Raw genomic sequence first — 15,036 nt, 5'->3', positions numbered from 1 at the left:
ATAAAAGAATTCAGAAGGTGGCAGAAATGTTTCACCAGAATAGTTCAACTGATGAAGAATTTTATTTATTGAGAATGGTTTGACACACTGCGACTGATCTACTTGGAGAAGAGAAGGTTCTGAGGAACAAAGAACAAAGGACAACACAGCACGGGAAACAGGCCCTTCGGCCCAACGAGCCCGCGCTGCCATTTTAACATTATGAGTCTCCTCTCCACCCATGACCCTTGTATTGGAGGTAATCGCTAAAAGAAGCAACAGCAACATAAAAGAAATGCTGCCAAAGAGAGGGGTCACGGCAGGTTCACTTGAATTCGATTATTATTCCAAAAATAAAATATGCAGGTTAATACGCAATTATATAATTTTTATATTGATTTATGGGCGTCACTGGCTGGCCAGCATTTATTGCCCAATCACAGTGGCCCGAGTGCAGTTGAGAGTCAACCACATTGCTGTTGCTCTGGAGTCACACGGAGGCCAAACCGGAAAGGACGTCAGATTTCGTTCCACAAAGGGCTTTGGTGAACCAGATGGTTATGCCCGGAATTGACAATGGATGAAAGCATAAATAGGATCTTCATTCCACATATTTTGTATTGAATTCAAACCCCACCAGCTGCTGTGTTGGGATTCGAACAAGAGTCCCTAGAGACCCGTGCTTTGAGGGTAGCTCGGAGTCAAACACATTGCTGTTGATCCGGAACAACATCCAGGCCAGACTGGGTAAGAATTCCGTCCGCAAAAAAAAACAGTTAATCAGCTGTTTCTTTTTTCTCCGACAATCGACTCAAGATCATTAATTCCAAACATTTTTATTGATCCCGAATTTCAGCATCTGCCGTGTGGTGGATGTGTGAGGATGCATGTGAGTGTGTGTGTCAGAGAGAGATGAAGTCATTTTCAGTCTGTTTGTGATTGTGGATTAATCCCTTCTATTCCCTCACAAACACAGTGAGCCCCTTGCACCTCTGAACTCTAATTGATAAACACTTGTACCCCTGTGACCCTGGGAGTGGGGGGGGGGGGGGGGGCAGTAATGGGTGGGTGATGTTTGAAGCCAATGCCTCAGGATGCTGAGTGCGAAACAGTCGATTTTAAAGAATGCGTGTCGGAAACTGAAGAGTGAACTTGTCTGTGAGAAGATCACAGAAAAGCTGTGCCTGGCGCTGCGCACTGGAGACAAGTTTTGTGTTGTCAGTAAATGAACTCCTGTAATGAAGACACAAAATCAGAAACAGGAAATCCTGCAAATATTCAGCAGCTCCGAAAGCAGCTGTGGAGAGATATTCCTGTCGCCAGGATGTAACTCTCCAATTGGATACTTCACGTTGCTCAGATCTGAAACTCTCAACACCTTCCTGTAAGGAACAGGTAGGGCGGGAATTGGGTCTTTGTTGATTTGAGCAAACAGAGCAATGCAGCAATGAGAAGCTCCTCACCCCCCGGCGGCTTGGGGAAGGATGGGACTGAGAGACAGGACTCCAGGTTGGGTTCAAAAATGGGGGAAAGAGCACATCGAGTTTTTATTGTAATGACAATGAAGATGGAATTCAAATCGACTTGTGCGGATTCATACCTAGCCTCAGGTCGTCAGGATGACCGAGCGGTCTAAGGCGCTGCGTTTAGATCGAAGTCTCCTCTGGAGGCGTGGGTTCAAATCCCACTCTTGACATTGCTTTTTTTTCCCCCTCCCTGTTCCAGACACCATCCACACCCGCGAAATATCTCCCCCGGAATTACAATGGTTGCAGGGGCTCAGGAACAGCGACCTCCGGCAAGTTCCATTCCGAGACACATCCCATCCTGTCTCTGAAATATATCACCGTTTCTGCGGCTGGCTGACAATCCGGGAACTCCTTCCCGAAAAGCAATGTATCAGTACAGACACCACATGGACTGCAGTGGCTCAAGAATGAATTCCCTGAAAAAATATCTCGAAAAATAATTAATTTTGGGCAACAAATGCTTTCCGGGCCAGCGACACACAGGAATTCTTTCTCGGGTGCATCTGTCTGTATTCAGACTGTGTTTTGCATTATCTGCCGTTCAATAAGAATTGGGATCTTTCTGATTCTATCAGTTAAACTGTGCCTGTACAAGTCAACTTCCGGAACTAAAACATCGGTTCAAAACTCATTCTGTATCTGACAATCTTTGGAAATGCAACTGACTTTCTATATCCCCTCATTTGAAATCTCCGATTAATTTCTTCATTCATTCCTGAGATGTGGGTGTCGCTGGCTGGGCCCGCAATTATTGTCCATCCTAAATTGTCCTTGAACTGAGCGGATGACAGGTCAGCTCAGAGGGCAGCTTAGAGTCACCAAAGTTGCTGTGTGTCGGGGGCCACATTTAGATCCAGACCAGGGAAAAAATCATTCCTTAAAGGACATTAGTGAACCAGCTGTGTTATTTTAAGACACTCGATTCATGGTCATTAGACTTTTAATTCCAGATATCTTTTTTTATTGATGAGACATTTCACCATTTGCCGTGGTGGTGGTGGTGGTGGTGGTGTGTGTGTGTGTGTGTGTGTGTGTGTGTGTGTCTGTGTGTGTGAGAGAGAGAGAAAGAGAGAGATAGAGGGAGAGAGAGATTCTCACAGTCTCTTTGTGAGTATGGATTAACCTTTTAAATGCCCTCACAAACACAGTAATCCCGTTGCCTTTGTCAATTCCTAAGAAGTACTTGTACCTCTGAGGCCCTGGTGGGCGGCTGAAGGGTGGGGTGAGGTTTGAAGGCGATGCCGCAGAGTGCTGAGTGTGAGACCAGCCGATTTTAAAGCATGTGTGTAGGAAAGTGAAGAGTGAACTTGTCCGTTTGAAGATCACAGAAAAGCTGTGTCTGGAGCTGGGCCCGAGAGACAAGTTTTGGGTTGTCAGTAAATGAACTCCTGTAATGAAGACACAAAATCAGAAAGAGGAAATGCTGGAAATATTCAGCAGCTCCGAAAGCAGCTGTGGAGAGATATTCCTGTGGCCAGGATGTAACTCTCCAATTGGATACTTCACATTGCTCAGATCTGACACTCTCAACACCTTCCTGTAAGGAACAGGAAGGGCGGGAATTGGGTCTTTGTTGATTTGAGCAAACAGAGCAATGCAGCAATGAGAAGCTCCTTACCACCCCCCCCCCCGCCCCGGCGGCTTGGGGAAGGATGGGACTCAGATACAGGCCTCTGGCTGGCGTTCAAAAATGGGGAAAAAACGCATCGAGTTTGAAATGTAAATGCCACAAAAATTGAATTCAATTCGATTTCTGCACAGATTTTACACTTTGGGTCAAGTAGTCAGGATTACTGACCCGTCGAAGGTGCTCTGTTTCGGTCACAGTCTTCTCTAGAGCCCTCGGCTCAAATCCCAATTCTGATGCTGATTTTTTTTCTCCTTCGCGAGGCACCATCCAAACCCAAGAAATCTCTCAGCACAAGGGCAGCAGATGCAGAGGAACAATGACCACCTGTAAGTTCCACTCCGAGACACACATCATCCTGACTTGGAAACATATCACCGTTCCCATGGCTGGCTCACAATCCCGGAACTCCCTCCCTAACAGCAGTCTCTGTGTACATACACCACATGGACTGCAGTGTCTCCAGAATGAATTCATCGCCAATTACCCAAAGAGAATTAATTTGGACAATAAATGCTTCCCGGGCCAGTGACACACATATCCCGTATGAATAAAGTATTTTCTCTTTTAAATCACTTCGTGCGAGAGAAGGGACGCAGCTGCCTTCAGAGCAGAAAACTGTGTGTGTGAATCACATCTCTATTTTTACACCAAATGTGTGTCTGAAAACAGTAAGTGGACCCAGCTCACGTTAAACCGTTCAATATTTAGTCGGATAGTTCACAGGTACGTTCCAATTCTGGCAGTATCTCCTTTTTCTCAAATATCACCAGATCTGGAACGTATTTCCAGCGTTTCGCTGAGCCCACCCACAGCAGTGACAGGCTCTGTGGCTCAGTTGGTTAAAGCGCCTGCCTAATAAGTAGGAGATCCTGGGTTCAGTTCCCAGCGGAGCCTTGGTTCTTTTCCACTGGTGTTTGCAATTGTGCCCGTCGCAACATCCCGTTTTGCCTTTCCCTTCACAGTGGATAATCTCCAAAGATGGAAACATTTCGAGACTCCCCACAAATATCTCGACTATTTGTTGAGATGATCCAGGTATTTTCATCATCTTGCAGCTAAAGAAAAAACATCTGTAATAAACCCAATGCTGTAAGTTCATCAAACACAGATTTCCATTATTTTCTCAGGGAATTCCGAACACAGTCAAATGACTTAAATCGTTCCATGTGTCCAAGCAGTCTCTCACGCTGCTATTGTGTGTTTTTCTCTGTCTATTGTAATCTCGGTGTGATGCAGTGATACCTCCTCACACTGATGTTCCGATTAAACCATACAGGAGTGAAAATCTGCCTGACTGCATTCATTGGGAGCAAGGCGAGCCTTTGCCGTAGCAGACTGGTGCAGCAGAAGCGTGCTGGGCCTATAACCGATGGATTGAAAGCGTTCTCTGCTACTCCTGTTCACAGTGATGATAGAACAACTAAACGGTAACTATGAAGCAGTTGTGACTTTTACCTGGAGTACACAAACTGTTATTTGGCTTCCCCTTTCCCCCAAAAACTGTTCTCGGACCCTTGCTGTTTGTCATTTTCATAAATGACATGGATGAGGAAGTGGACGGATGGGTCAGTAAGTTCGCCGACGATACGAAGGTTGGTGGTGTTGTGGATAGTCTGGAGGGATGTCAGAAGTTGCAGCGGGACATAGATAGGATGCAAGACTGGGCGGAGAAATGGCAGATGGACTTCAACGCGGATAAATATGTAGTAGTCCATTTTGGCAAGACCAATGGGATGCAGGAGTACAATATCAAGGGTAGGAGTCTTGGCTGAGTTGAAGAGCAGAAGGATCTTGGGGTCCGGGTCCACAGGGCTCTTAAATCGGCCTGGCAGGTGGAGGATGTGGTCAAGAAGGCGTATGGTGTACTGGCCTTCATCAATCGAGGCATTGAGTTTAGGAGTCGGGAGGTAATGCTGCAACTTTATAAAACCCTAGTCAGACCCCACTTGGAGTACTGTGCGCAGTTCGGGTCGCCTCACTACAGAAAGGATGTGGAAGCTATTGAGAGGGTGCAGAGGAGATTTACAAGGATGTTGCCTGGATTGGGAGGCATGCCTGATGAAGATAGATTGAGGGAGCTAGGTCTCTTCTCCCTGGAGAGACAAAGGTTGAGAGGCGACCTGATAGACGTTTATAAAATGCTGAGAGGAATAGATAGGGTGGATTCTCGTGGGCTATTTCCCAGGGCTGAAATGGTCGCTACGAGCGGACACAGGTTTAAGGTGCTGGGAAGCAAATACAGAGGAGATGCTGGGGGAAAGTTTTTCACTCAGAGGGTGGAGAGTGAGTGGAATCGGCTGCCGGCGGCGGTGGTAGAGGCGAACTCGCTGGGGTCTTTTAAATGACTTCTGGATGAGTATACGGGATCCAATGTGTTTGGAAGTTACAGAAAGTTCTATGGCTTGGTAGATGTAGATGTGATTTGCGCAACTTGTGGGCCGAAGGGCCTGTTTGTGCTGCAGTGTTCTATGTTCTATATATAAAACCTCGATCTGTACTAAATGGATTTTATATGCAACCGGAGTATTAGACCAGAAGAGGGAACATCTTAACACAACATGCAAAAATTTACAGACAAAAAAAATCCTCACGGAGAATCTCTTTTACACAACAGGGAACAAGTTTGCAACAGAAAGGGGCATATTAATAGAACAGATCTGTGCCTCACTGCTCTAACTCACTCTATCCCTCCATCCCCTCTCATCAACTCCATATGAAGGCGGGATCTTGTTGTTTAGTGACTGAGTGCACACAATCTGTATCTATATCTGATCAAATAGAATTCAGCTTGTGAACAATATCATCGTTTCAACCAGCTCTGGGTTAACCCAGGCACAGCTCTGATTGGCTGCAGCCCCCTGAATCTGGGGAACAGACACTGTGAGCATCGCCGGCCTCAGAGGCTTTCACAGTTACTGAGCTGGGAAACTCCAACTAATCCCCGAGAATCCACAGCACAGAGCGAGAGGAGAGGAAAACCTGTCCTGGGAGCTGTCAATCTGAGATACAGTTTGACCTGTCAATGTGCAGATGTGAAGCTGCTCCTTCCATTCCCAATCTGCTATAACCAGGAGTCCCTAACGCCGAATAATGACCAGCTTGCAGCAATGTGTTTGAATGAACACGATGTCATATCATCCAAGCAGCATTTTGAAATTAACATTCAGAGTATTCTGATGAAATTTATTTCTTATGTTCTGTGTGTCATTACATAAGAATCTTCCTCTGACATGAGACCTTTTTGGTCCTTGTGCTCCTGATGCTTTTGTTTTCAATCTGCTCACATTATGATTTCCCTCATGGAACCAGAGAAAGGGAACAGCACCGAATCATTCGGCTTATCTTGTCCATGCCAGCCCGAGGGCACCCAGGTGTCCTCTTCAAGCTCACCTTCCTGCACTCGGCCCGGAGCCATGGAGCTGAAAGCATGATGGTGATCCACATGCTTGGCACCAAAATAACAGAATAACCGTTATTGTACAGAGCTCAGTGTGTGAGCTGAAATTTGTTCCTCTACTTTTGTATCTTTGTCTCTGACGGAGAACTCACTTACTAGGTCAGAGACTTGTTTTTGTATCTCAGTAATTTTTCATTACAAACAAATTAGTTCCGAATAAAAAGAAAAAGAGAAATCTCTATTGTATTTCATTATCATAAACTGTTGCGCTCGCCCTGGTTTTGTCCAGTTGGTTGAAAACACAGGAGGAAGTGGATAAAGTTCGCAGCAAATTGCTACTGCGATGGCTGGGAATCAAACGCGGAGTTAGCTGCTTGGAAGGCAGCTATACTCACCACTATACCACCATCCCTCACTACGCTTAAGCAGCCCTTATTTTAAGAACAAAGAACAAAAACAGCCCCGGAAACAGGCCCTTCGGCCCAACGAGCCCGCGCCGCCATTTTAATACTACCAGTTCCCCCCTCCACCCATGACCCTTATCTATTGTTTTTATAGCCATCCACATTGAGGGAAACTAACTTAGGGACAATTTATTACTTCCAGTCAGCCTAACAGCACATTTTTCGGGTGCGGCAGGAAACCGGAGCACCCGGAGAAAACCCACGCAAGCACGGGGAGAAAGCTCAAACTCCCACAGACACCGGCCCAAATCCATGTGTCTGCACAGCAATCAGCGATAGTCACTGAGCTGTCGTCTTGCCCAGTATCTGGTCCAGTTTAAGCACACACTAACGACATGAAGCACTAGGCCAATCTCGAACATTCAAGAGCAGCTCAAGTACAACCCATCGCGTGTATGCCCCTCGTTGGACAACAAGGCGGACCGACTTAAACCTGTGAATGAATAGAGAAAAAACATTATTATCATACCATATCCTTTTACATTACCAGGGACGTCCCAATGCTAATGAACCTTATTTAAAACAATCTCCTACACCCTCCCATTTCCAACCCACTGCTGTGCCTGTCTCAGTTACTCTTAAACAACTCCAGCGTGCCTGCCTCCACTACCTTACTTGGCAGAGCATTCCATATCCCCACTACCCTCTGTGTGAAAAACCTCCCTCTAATATCCGTGGAATCAGTTATAATTACGGAACTACCTCCGTTGCTGATTTCATCAGACACCAGGTCTGTCCATGGGACTGTTTGCAAACTGAACTTGGCTTGTCTCGTTTTTCTGGACAGTTTAAGGCCACCTTTTTACGATTCTTTCTAACTGAGAATTCAATGATTTGTTTTTGCTCATGGAACACGTTATGATTTTGCTCATGGAACCATCGAAAGAACCAAAGTGACAGTCCCGAAGGAAGCCGTTCGGCCCATCTTGTCCATACCAACCCGAGGATACCCAGCTGTCCTTTCCAAACTCAGCTGCCTGCACCTGGCCCAGAACCATGCAGCTGAATGCATGATGGAGATCCAAATACTTCATAGCAAAAACTCCCCAGGATGGCTGCCCGAAGCAAACATTTCCAACCATAAGCGCTATGAGCAGTGTTGGAATCTGCGTGGGGAAACCCCATTGGATTTCAAATCCAGCGCCTCAACCACTCAGCCATCGCAGCTGCTTATTTACCAGAATAATGTAACCACCTCAGTAATGTGCTTATATTAACTTCATCAGGAACCAGGATTGTGCAGAGCACAGAGTGTGAGCTGAAATTTGTTCCTCAACTTATATTTTGTATCTCTGTCTCTGAATTCATTTATTAGGTCGGAGACTTGTTTTTCTATTTAAATATTTTTCCATTGAAATCTAATTACGTCGGAAGAGAAAAAAAAAACCTCCATTACTGTCGAATATTGTGTTCACCCTGTGTTTGTTCACTGTGTTTAAAGTCCAAGAGGCCGCGGATAAGATTCTAAATAATCTATCAATGCGATGGCTGGGAACCGAACCTGGGTCAACAGCTTGGAAGGCAGCTATGCTCACCACTATACCACCACCGCTCACGCTACACACACCCTTGATATTTGTGTGAGTTTTAATTACGGAACTTCCTCAGTTGCTGATTTTATCAGGCACCAGGAGAGCCCGGAGAGCAGTTTGGAAACTGAACTTGGCGTGTCTGGTTAAAGCCACCTTTTTACAATTGTTCCTTACTGGGAACTCATTGATCAATTCTGAGGCCTGTTCTTTCATTTCACAAAGTTTCCACTCAAAGCAAATTGAAGCTGAATTTTCCATTAGAAAGATCGTGATGGGGAGGATTTTTAGTGAATTTCATTTTAAGAGTGTCCACCTACTGTTGTGACCTGCGATAACTAATTAAATAAATCAGAACAGTGATGGTCAGAAACTGACCCTTGGTCAAATGCTCTCACAGTCACCACTCCATCACCATCGCTCACCTGGCTCTGTCACCCACTCTGTAAGAAAGTCCAGCTCTGACAGTGAATCTGGTTCCCTCCAGGTCCAATCGGAGGATGGTCAGAAACTGTCACTGTCAGAAACTCCATTATCAGCGAGTGTGGGATGGTTATTTAACTGGCTGTCACTGGTTGGTGAGGTTGTGATTTACTGTTACCTGTCAGTGCCGGAGAAACAAACAAAAATATACAAACACTTAGTTGGGGAAAGGGTTTCTCTTGAGGCACTGGGAGTATTTGCATAATAGATATCTGCTTCTGTTCAGTTTGACGGCTGTCACGTCTGATACACTTTGATTCTTGTATTTTTTCCCCACCATACACTTTCCCTATCGCGATGTGTCATTTTTAGATGTTCGTTTGCTTAAATGTTGAACGGAAACCAATTGGAATTGGCCGATTATTTCACCAAGATGCCGTTTCTGCTCTGAACACTTTTTGTTGCAGTGTGAGTGCTGCAGCTGGGGATCTGTGGCACAAAGAATGACATGTAGGACTTCTCATCACTGTTTTATTTCATTTGAATTGATTTATTATTGTCACATGTACTAGTCTGCAGTGAAAGGTTTTATTTCTTGTGTGTTTTGGAGATAAAGCATAGCCTTCATAGAGAAGGAAAGGAGACACTGCAGAATGTAGTGTCACAATCATAGCTAGGGTGTTGAGAAAAGCCAACTCAATGTAAGGAAGGTTCATTCAGAGGTCTGATGGCAGCAGGGCACAAACTGTTCTTGAGTTGGTTGGTAGGTGACCCCAGACTGTGGTATACATTCTTCCCGATGGAAGAAGATGGAAGAGAGAAGATTGTCTGGTGAAACATTCAAACTTTGCCTGTATCCTCATAACCCCACATATTTACCGTGCTAGTCCCCCTGACACTGAGGGACTATTTAGCATGGCCATTCCCCCGCTACTACGGCGCTAATTTTCATGGCTAAGCTGCCGATTCTGGAAAGACAAAATCTGCCATTCGGGCCGCAAATGAAGCTGGAGTCTGCTTTGGATCTTCTGAAACCACATGTTTACCTGGTGGCAAACTCCTGTCCAAAACTGGGGCCCTGATTTGAATCGGTCGTCAGCTCGAGTTCCTCATGGGATTCGAGATATGGAATTGTTCTGGAACATTCACCACTCAATCCTGTGTGTCCAAACTTCATCTTGGTTCCGTGAACCTCAAAACACTGAGCGAATCATCAGTTCACCGGCCGTAAGAAGACAGAACAAATACACCACCGACGAGGACGGGATTCGAACCCACGCGTGCAGAGCACAATGGATTAGCAGTCCATCGCCTTAACCACTCGGCCACCTCGTCATGTGGGGATGACCCCCCCAAACCACCTCTTGTGTTTTAACATCCGTAACAAAGAACACATTTCTCCCGCAGGATAACGTTGCCTTTCTGCTTTCTCTTGATTCGTTGTTATTTTTCCATTTGATGTAAATCCAGAGAAAGTAAAGAGAGAGACAGTTCACCTCTCTGCTCCCGGTTTGGTTTTGAATTCACCGAACATGACCCTGATGTAAAACAGAGCAAGTGCTGTGAGTTTGTGGAGCAACAGGAGAGAGTCTGACCTCCCAGGAGAGGCTGTGTGTCCCAATCACGGAGCTTTTCTGTGTCGCTCTTTGGATTTTGGTTGTTCCTGAAATGACAAATTCCAAAACTGGGATAGAAATCAAATTTTAGGGATGATCCGATTCTCATGTTTAGTTAATTTTTTATGCACTTTTATATTTGAACAATGTGTGAGGAATATGATTTGTCCATTGTTGGTAAAGTTAAAGCAAGGTTCACAGTCCCAGTTGTTTCTGGGAGCCATCAATGGGGAGAGCTGACTGGCTGTGATTTAACCAGAGGATTCACACCTCAGGAGAGGAGCAAGACTGAGAAGGCGGAGTCTTCATGATCAATCTCAACTGAACCGGGAATTGATCCCGCGCTGTTGGCTGAATAAACTGTCCAGCCAATGGAGACAAATGCTCTGGGCTACTCATTAATGAAAACGAAGACCATCACTGTTTCTATTTGATGGAGGGAGTAGGTGCTCGCAGAGGATGGTTTCAATCCATCGATCTCTGGGTTGTGGTGCCAGCACGCTTCCGCTGCGCCACTCTGCTCCCAAAGTCTGTCCCTCCCTGCTTATTACTGCTGCCCGCGAGCCAGGAATCTATTCACTGTCTCTTTTCATTACAAACAAGGCACTGGGAAGCTCACCCTGGCTGTATAATAACACGTAACATCATCCCGAATGTAACAGACAGAGTAAAACACACAGAAAACTAGTAAAAAACTATTAGGTCACACTCACAATGAGAGACAGAAAATATTCGAACAAATCAGCAAGATACTGAGATGGAAAAACTGATTAAGTATAAAAAGGGATTTTCTGTTACACAAAGATAGGCCCTGTATTGAAATGTATGTTGTGTTGTGTAACTGTGCTCTCTGCTGTGTAACTGTTCTCTCTGTTGGAACTGTGACTCTCCCGTTGACAGATCTTCACTGTGGTTCTGACAAATTCTTCCCTGTTGTGTAAATGTGTTCCCGGTTTGTAAATATCATCCGTCTTGAGCAGAAGTTTTTTCTTCTTTTGTGTGAAATGTTCCCTGTTGTTCTGTGAAGGTGTTTTCTGTGGAAAAGAATCGATGGAAATTTCAAGGCCGCCATTTCTGAGGCTTGCTTTCAATTCCAGCGTTGTTTGGGCCGAATGGCCTCCTCCTGTTTCTGTTTTCTATCCATGTGCCTATGTGTTAAATCAGTGAATTTGAATTTCACCAGCTGCCGTGGTGGGATTTACTCCGTGTTCCCAAAGATTAGCGCGGGCCTCTGGATTACCAGCCCAGTGACATCACCTTTCATCCCTGTAAACAAAAACAGTTCATTCAGCTCAGCATTAAACCTCTTCCTGAGGAGATTAGAATCCTGCCACAGAATTTCAATTAGCCGATTGATGCAAAGCATTTGGTTCTAGTTTTGGAACATTAACAATTTATCCAGATCAAACATACATTGTGGAATATCTGATCTAAAAACACTAAGACGAGTGAGAATTAAATGAACAAAGTTACAAGGAATTTAATTATGAGAAAGGTGTTTGGGAATAACGGTGGATGTCAGTTAACGGGCGAGAGCTCGGTTTTCAGGAGGTTCCACCAGATTTCTGTAGAAAGAGACCAGACTCGAACCTGTAATCGTTAGATAGCAGCATGGAAAGAAGCGAAATTAATCGTTTCACCCACTAGGCTCTGTTAGGCTGCCTGTTTGTGGAATATTCCTTGTTCAATCCTGTTCCATCTCTGCGCCACCCACCCCCCCCCACCCCATAACACACACACACACACACACACACACACACACACACACACACACACATTTTTTTTGCTGCATCGCTGACTGTATCGGTGCCGCGTCCTGTTCTCTTCTGCACCTGGACAAAAAAAAGCTACTTTCCTTCCAATTTCCACTCTCGCACCTTCACATGGTCCATCTCTGATACTTCCCTATCCTTCCTTGACCTCTCTGTCTCCAATTCTACACAGACTGACCACCTGTAATTAAAACCCCACCGACTCACACGTCGAGTACAGATCCTCATTCCCCACTCCCTTTAAGGGCGCCATCCCCATTCTCCGAGCTTCTGCACCTCAGTCAAACTGCTCCCCTGTTGCCTCTTTCCAAGATGTAGAAATACCGGCTTTGGACTGAGGTAAACACAGTAAGAAGTCTCACAACACCAGGTTAAAGTCCAACAGGTTTATTTGTTAACAAACGCCACTAGCTTTCGGAGAGCTGCTCCTTTGTCAGGTGAGTGGGAGTTCTGATCACAAACAGGGCAGATAAAGACACAGTTTACAGAATACTGATCAGAATGCGAGTCTTTACAGCTAATCAAGTCTTAAAGGCGCAGACAATATGAGTGGAGATAGCCTTAAGCATAGGTTAAAGAGATGTGTATTGTCTCCAGACAGGACAGTAAGTGAGATGAATACACAAGCGGTATGCGCCGTGGCGCCTTTTTTATGTGTTCGCCCTCTCTAACTTTAGAACCTGGCTCCGCCCCTGCAAACTGACCAACTGCAGCCGCTCCAAATAGATTCACAAAATTAATGAACAAACGAAAAACAAGGGCAACTGATCTTTTAAGAAGCTATGACAGTCTCTGAAAGCATTATATTAACATCTCTTCAAGAACCAATTTGCTGGAACTAATTCAATATGAACCGTTTCAGTGTCAGCTCTATTCATGGCCAGTTGTCAAACAGGCATTGATTGGTTAGAAGTTTTCATGTTATCAGAGAACAGTCATCAATATTCTCAGGGAAGTGAAACTGCCGCCCCGAACTTCATAGAATCCCGACAGTGAGAAGGAGGACATTCGGCCCATCGAGCCTGTGTCAACAACAACCACATGCAGGCCCTATCCTAATCACCCCGCGTATTTAACACGCTAATACTCCGAAGGGGAAATTTAACGTGACCATTCCACCGAACCAGGCATTAATTTTCATGGTGGAACGGCCGATTCTGGAAAGACAATATATGCCATTAGTGCTGCAAATGAAACTGAGGTCTGTTTTGGAGCTTCTGAAACCACATGTTTTCATGGTGGCAAAACCTCTGCCCAAAGCTGGTGTCCTGATTTGAATCGATTGCCAGCTGGAGTTTCTCATTTGGATGAAGAATATGGAATGGTGCTGGACTATTCACCCCTCAAACCTGTGGGACTCTGAGCCTTACCTTCACCTTGGTCCGTGAACCTCAAAATAAGTGATCAGTTCACCCTCAATCAGTCAATGCGGAGACAAAGTTTGAAATGGAATAACAAGAAAGATGGAACTCTAATCGATTTGGGCAGAGGTTTTCCACTTCATTGCAGGCAGTCAGGATGGCCGAGCGGTCTCAGGCGCTGCGTTCAGTTCGCAGTGTCCTCTGGAGGCGTGGGTTCAAATCCCACTCCTGACATTGGTTATACTTTCCTTCGAGCGGCACCATCCAAACCCAAGAAATCTCTCACGTGACACCACAAGGGCAGCAGATGCAGAGAAACAACGACCGTCTCTCAGTTCCACTCCGAGACACACATCATCCTGACTTGGAAACATATTCCCGTTCCGATGGTTCACAATCCTGGAAATTCCTCCCGAACGTGTGTGTGCACAGACACCACATGAACTGCACTGGCTCCAGAATGCATTCATCGCCAATTACTCAAAGATAATTAATTTGGAGAATACAGGCTTCCCGGGTCAGTGACACACATTTCCCGGATGAATGAATCACTAAAAAAAAATCTCGCGCCACAGAAGGGACACGCCTGCCTTCAGAGCAGAAAACTGTGTGTATGAATCACACCCTGAAAACAGTTACTTTTATACCAGATTTGTGTCTGAAAACAGTATTTGGAACCAACTCACGATAAACCGCTCAATGTTGAACGGAAGAGTTTCACTGAGTGATGTGCCTGATGTTTTTGTTCAATATCGGGGGAAAGGGGGATTTGAAATCGGTGCAGTCATAGCCCACTGTAGGATCCAATTATTTTTCTTTCATGAATGTATCCGGGATCCCATAGCATCTGTGGAGAGAGAAACAGTCGTTCCAGTGTAAGGTCTGCATCTGAAATGTGAACTATCTCTATTTTCACAGATCCTTTCCAGTACTGATCGGAACTCTTTTTTTCACAAACACTACCAGATCTGGAACGTATTTCCAGCATTCCGCTGTACCAAAGTTAGCAATGTCAGGCTCTGTGGCTAATTTGGTTAAAGTGCCTGTGTAACAGCAGGCATATCCTTGTTTCCAATCAGTGTGCACGTACACTGTTAGTATCACTTATTTCCACAAATACACAATATCCGGAACGACTTTCCAGCATTCGACCTGACAGAAAGTCTGTGTGGTTTAGTTGTTGAAATCGCCTTTTTGGTAAACAGGTGATGTGGGGTTTGAATCTCAGTCCAGCCTGGATTCCTTTCACGTGATCTTTGCAATTGTGCAAGTCACAATGTCCCTTCCTTGCTAGTCAATATTATCTATCCCTTCACAGTTGATGATCTTCAAAGAT

At 45.2% G+C, this 15,036-nt stretch overlaps 4 non-coding genes across 4 annotated transcripts; 3 read left to right on the top strand and 1 right to left on the bottom strand.

Moving 5' to 3' along the window:
* Positions 1–1,592: 1,592 nt before the first annotated feature.
* Positions 1,593–1,675, top strand: trnal-uag (transfer RNA leucine (anticodon UAG)). Its single transcript has one exon. It is a non-coding gene; the product is annotated as a tRNA-Leu (tRNA).
* Positions 1,676–3,958: 2,283 nt separating this feature from the next.
* On the top strand, positions 3,959–4,032 carry trnai-aau (transfer RNA isoleucine (anticodon AAU)). The gene has a single exon. It is a non-coding gene; the product is annotated as a tRNA-Ile (tRNA).
* A 6,172-nt stretch (positions 4,033–10,204) lies between these two features.
* Positions 10,205–10,286, bottom strand: trnas-gcu (transfer RNA serine (anticodon GCU)). The gene has a single exon. It is a non-coding gene; the product is annotated as a tRNA-Ser (tRNA).
* Positions 10,287–13,851: 3,565 nt separating this feature from the next.
* Positions 13,852–13,934, top strand: trnal-cag (transfer RNA leucine (anticodon CAG)). Its single transcript has one exon. It is a non-coding gene; the product is annotated as a tRNA-Leu (tRNA).
* Positions 13,935–15,036: the final 1,102 nt, after the last annotated feature.

Source organism: Carcharhinus amblyrhynchos, unplaced genomic scaffold, assembly GCF_965287045.1.
Source record: "Carcharhinus amblyrhynchos unplaced genomic scaffold, sCarAmb.v2.hapA scaffold_42, whole genome shotgun sequence".
Taxonomy (NCBI): domain Eukaryota; kingdom Metazoa; phylum Chordata; class Chondrichthyes; order Carcharhiniformes; family Carcharhinidae; genus Carcharhinus; species Carcharhinus amblyrhynchos.
This window is presented reverse-complemented; position numbering and strand designations above follow the sequence as displayed.